Source organism: Cenococcum geophilum, assembly GCF_001692895.1.
Source record: "Cenococcum geophilum 1.58 unplaced genomic scaffold K441scaffold_3, whole genome shotgun sequence".
NCBI lineage: Eukaryota > Fungi > Ascomycota > Dothideomycetes > Gloniales > Gloniaceae > Cenococcum > Cenococcum geophilum.
In genome coordinates, this window is record NW_027137561.1 from 3071345 (window position 1) to 3077344 (window position 6000).

The window sequence follows — 6000 nt, forward strand, 5'->3', positions numbered from 1 at the left end:
TATAAGCTTTTTGGCCTCTTTCTATTTATATATCTAGTACTTTAGGAGGGTCTTATAGCCTAGCTTCCTTATAAAGCTTTTAATAGAACGGTAAGTTCGCGTCTTATACCGTCAAATTATAGGTAGTAGGGTTTTAGCGGTAATATAGGTGGTTTTTTAATTTATTCTAATATTTTTATAACCAGGCCTAATGCCAGGCTAATATTGCCTATATTTTAGTAAGCTTTAATAAAGAAGACGCTTAGTATCGTACTTATCTAGGCCTATCCGCTAACTACCTATAATAATGAGGTTCTATACTAATTATATACGGCCGTCGAAATCGGACTCTGCACCTGTACGTGGTGACGGCTACGAACCTGGTCTTCGAAGTTCAGATCCAGAGCCAACGCAAAGACGTCGCACAGCGTGCGGACAGGACCTGTGGTGGTTGTAGGCGTTAAGGGCGGTGGTGAAAGGTTTTCAGATGGTGAGATCTTAAAAACCACTACTGTTGGCTCTCTACAGTACGACGACTACTATATTCTCCTATCCAGGGCACCTGTACGATCCAACATGGATGCACAGTATTCGATATCACCTCCCGTCCCCCAGTAGAAAGCATTGATGACCTTATATTAACGAACAAGTAAACGCGAACGAACGAACGAACGAGTAAATATACGGCCCCTCCCAACCCCCAGGGCGATCGCCTGCGGAGCATGCGGTCACTCGCCGTACTGCTATAATACTACTGAAAGCGGCAGCTGGATAACCCCGTACGGTTTTTCTTGTCTCCTCTCAACGGAGTAGTGCCCTTAGAGAGGGCCTAGTGACTGGGGCCTAGGCACAAAAGATACCCAGATATATATACACACATCCCGCTTTTATCTTTTAGTTTTAGGATAGTAGAACGGATAAATCCCCCTTACGCCTTCAATAGGCCTTAGGGGGGGGGGAGGCATGGCGTATATGGTAATGGTTAACAAGAGACAGTATACAGGGGTGGTTAAGATATAGGGCACAACTATAAGCATATAGCAATTGATCGGTAAGGCCTAGCTAGGACGTAGTGAACCCTAGCTTTGGATAAGCTAGAGAAGGAAGCAGTGGTTCCTAAGGAGTTCGAAATATCCAAGGAGAAGGACGAGCTATAGGCCCGCAGGGCCGCTGCTCGTGCAGGCATGGCAATTTGGGGTTTTTTATCCTACTAAGGTGGCTTATAGGGTTTTTCCTCCCCCCCAATAGCAAGGGGTTTTTCCTATTAATATTACTTTCCCCTTGTGTACAGAGTAGTCTGCGTAGGCCTAGATAGGATCCGTATCAGACGTTAATCAAAGAATCTACTACTACTACTAATTATATACAGAAACGGTAGTGGGTTTAGAAGGACTTCCTAGATATTTAAAAGATCTTTTTGCTAATAATATAGGCGTTAATTATAGCCGCATTAAGCGCCTAGAAAAATAAAGGTAGCTAAGTATAGATAGTAGTAATCTAGGTAGTATAGTAGCTTCAAAGCTAATTATAAATATTAACGCCACCTATTTAGTTATTATAGTTAATAGAAAGCCTAGGAAGCGTCAATTTCTTAATTAGATTATTACCCTATATATTAGCTACCAGCTTTTTAAAAAAGGAATTATATACCCACAGCCAACGCTAATTAACTTTATTAATATCCTTATTACTATATAAGTGAACTATTGTTAAAAACCGTACTAAATTCTTATCCTACTATATAATTAAAAGCACTAAATTAACTGCCCTAATAACTACTCCTATAATAAAGTTAAACGGCAGCCTTTTCTTTCTTTTATTAGCCCTTTTATACACCTCTAGATAGTCCTTTAAGTTTAATTAAGCTATACTAGCTATAGTAATTCTAAATTGCCGAAGCACCTGGAGTAACGGAATATTTATAAAGTAGTTATCTAAAAATAAGCAAAATTAATAAGCCTAAAGAGGGAGCTGTTGGGTAAAATAAAGGACGTATTTAGAGGTCTTTAAAAGGACAATATCTTAATAATCCGTTTAAGAAGGAAGCCTAAAAAAGTAGCTAGGTAAGGTAAATATAAAGCTATAGTAATACCTATATTAATAAAGGCTTAATATCTTAAAGCCCTTAGGTACTGGTTTACTAGGCAACTTAATTATAGCCGTAGATTGTCTAGTAAACCTTACTATTATTTTATTAAAGCTAACTATAGATCTAGGTATAATATACTTTCTAAACACCTCGCCTAAAGGAGTTGTTAACGGCTTAATTTTCTTAAAGACTTGACGTTTGACGCCCTCTAGTGGAGGTAGTAAGATATAGAAAAAGCACTTAAGTTACTCTTATCTTTTTTGACCTATAAATAAGCTGATTAAGTATCTAGGATATTTAGGATCTATAGCCTAAAGATCTCATACCTAAGGGCTTTTAAAGACGCCTATATAAATAATAAGCCCTACCTAAATTATTAATTCACTAGCAGAGGTCTCCTTCCACGCTTATAATCGTTTACCCGCATATTATCCTAATTAGTAATATCTGCTAGCATTTTAAGAGGCTGTATATAGGTTTATATTAAGCGCGAGCTTCTTAAATATACTAATGCTAAAGAATAGTAGAAATACTTAAATTGGCAAGTCCTATCTAAATCTATACCCGCCAGACGCTATACTAATTTAATTTACCAGTATATAGTAAGTAAAGTGCTTACTATCCTTATCTTAATTAGGAAAGTTATTAGATTTAATATCCGCGTTAACCCCACTAATAGGTTTATCAGTACGCTAAGCGGCAAATATTAGCTTATTTAGAAGGTTAATAACTTTAAGATCTAATTTAGGAATAGCGGCTATAGGCTCCTATAAAGAAGGTATAGCAGAAAGGCTTATTCTTATAACTTCTTTAGCTAATAGCTCTAGTAGTTTAGTCTTATCTACCTTATCTGCCTTATCCTTAGCAGTCTCGCCGCGGGCCTTAAAAACGGCTTCTAATTTATCCTTAATATCCTCTATCTAGCTGCTTGGCCAAACCTCCTTAATATCCTTAATTAGCACTATTGCCTGCTGCGTAGCTACTGCCAACGAGCTATTATATGTATACTATATTGCTTAAAAGGATTGTAAATAGGACTCTTAGGCTTAGGGTGCTTTTAAAGGCTTTAGAGGCTTTAGAGCTAAAGACGCATAACGTTTTTTAGGCGGTATTACGGCTAGCTTCCTGTAGAAGCGGTCCGATAGATTAAGTAATAATAAGGGGCTATATTATGAATAGACTAAGGTAAGGGCTCGAAGAAAGGGGCGCGGTAGACGACTATATACATATTCGGTCGTCGGGGCAACGTTGGGGCAACGTTGATCCGTGACCGACGACGCCTTGATGGTAGCTATGTAGACGAACCGTCACATCACCCCCCTTTAAGCTAGGAGGATCGCCCTTGATCCTCGTAGTTAGGCTCTCCTTATCCGTTTTACCCTTCCGTCTTTTTTTACTTTATTATCTTCCTCTAAGGGCTCTAGATCTACGTCCTTGTGATACGCCTTTAGCCATTATATTAGCTGTACGGGTGGTCCAGCATTATGGGGTCTCTTGTTGTAGAACGCCTTAATCTTATAGGGGGCGCCAATAAAGCCGTCTGCGTTATACTAGGTGTTGTCCGGGTTATAGCCTACCCAGTTAACCTTATACTGTAGCCTTTTATAGTAGGTTCTACTAGCAAGGATCTTATTAATCTTATACTTTAGCTCGCTATTAATTAGGATTAGCTCCTTTAGCTTCCTGTTTTAGCCTAGTAGGGGGTTATCTAGGTCCTTTTACAGTCGATTGGCATAGAAGACGTTTAACATCTTTATATTTAGGGGTAGGTCGATAATATACGAGTGTTCTTTTATGCCTAGAATCTTATAGGACCCTACAAGCTGTCTGTTTAGCTTAATACTTAGTCGGTTAGTAGCCTAGCCCTTCCTAGTAATATATACTTAATCGCCTACTCTAAAGTCTAGTTCGCGATGGTGCCTATTTACTTGCCTTATCTGCCGCTCTTGGGCCTTAGCTAGGTTATCTCTTGCCTATTTAACTGCGTCCTAGGTCCTATATATAAAGACTTAAGCTTCTTATCGTGTTAGCTTCTTATAAGGCGTTAAGGCTGCTTATATACGTTCCTTCTAATTAAAGTAGAGCCTCGGCTTAAATCCTAGCTCTAGCTTATATAGTATAAAGCCAGTAGATTTATAGGGTAAGATTGCTTGTGCAAAGTCTATATAGGGGAGGAGCTCTAACTAATTGTCCTAGTAGTGGTTAATAAAGGGCCTTAAGCGTTAGTTAATATACTGGTTTAGTACTTCCGTATTACTATTGGTTTGTGGGTAACTAGATATAGAGAGCTTTTACTTAACGCCGGTTAGTTTATATAGCTTATCTATAAAGGCTAAGATAAATTAGGGTCCTTAATCTAATGTAACTGTCTCTAGAAGGCTGTATATATATTAGACGTATTAGTAGTACAGGTTTGCTGCGTTAGCTATAGTAGCAGTTTTATAATAGGGTAGTAAAAAGGCTCTCTTACCTAGTTAATTAACGACCATAAAGACGTTATTAAAGCCCTTTTTATCCGTTAGAAAGGACTTAAAATTAAAAGAGACGTGCTGCTAGCAGCGTTTACTAATTAGTAGGGGGTATAGTAGGCCTAGGGTTTTATTACGGGGTATATAGGTCCTCCTATAGGTCCTATAGTTTTCTACGTAGGTATTACAGTCTAAGGGTAGTCCTGGCTAATAGTATTAGTCTATTATAAGTTTCCTAGTCTTTGTTTTACCTAGGTAAGCAGTTACCTAGTAGGAGTATACCTTTGTAATAAGGTAGGTACGGAGGTAATTAATATTAGGGACCATTAACTTATTAAAGCGGGTTAGTAGTCCTCCTTAGAGTTTTTAGCCCTTTTAGTCTTATTTAGCTAGCTAATATAGCCCTACTAGCGACTCGCTAGTTTAATTAGCCTAGAGGATCTAATTAACTAGCTTATACGGTTCCTATTTATAACTTATTGCGACTAGGGGGTCCTTAGAGGTTAACTCTAGTATAGTAATTATAAGGGCGGGTTTAATCAGGTATATAGTGCGTACGGCTATATCCTTCTCTTTTTACATCTTTAGGTCCTCTTGCTTTTGTAATAGGGTATTAGCCACTATATTTGCCGTGCCTAGCCTATATATAATCTGCATATAGAAATTAGCTAGTAGGTCTACCTAGCGGGCTTGCCGTAGACTTAGCAGCCTCTTAGTTGTAAAGTACTTAAGGGCTTAATAATCTATAATTACTATAAAGGGTATATATTAGAGGCCGACAAGGTAACCTCGCCATTTCTATAGGCCTCTTATTACCGCTAGCATCTCTTTATCGTGGATCTCGTACCGCATCTCTATAGAAGATATTATCTTTAAAAAGAAGGCTACTAGCTTCTAGGTCCTATTGTCTTGCAGCTAGTTTAGCACCCTAGCTACTACTCCGTCACTCGCGTCCGTCTCTATATAGGTATCTTAGAACGGTAAGTAGTGCTTAATTACGCTGCCAGATAGTATAAGGGCCTTGACTTACTTAAAGGCTTTAAGCTCTTCCTCCCCTAGCGGGTGCTATGCTCCCTTTTTCGTAAGCTTACTAAGTAGTTATACGACTCGGCCGTAATCCTTTAAGAAGGCCCGGTAGAAGTTATAGAATCCTAGGAAGGATTATATCCCTTTTATAGAGGTAGGGGGTTCCTAATCCTTAATCGTAGATAGCTTATTAGTATCTATAGCGACCCCATTAGTACCGATAATAAAGCCTAGGAACTTCGTCTTAGTAACGTTAAACTCGCTTTTTTTAATATCCGCTTATAAGCCTACCTCTTAAAGCTTCTACAGGACCTTCTTAATATGGACTTTATGCTCTAGCGGGTTATCTAAGTAGATTAGGATGTTATCTATATAGGCTGTATAGAAATCGTCCAGGTAGTTAAAAAGGACGTTATTAATAAATCTTTAGAAGGATAT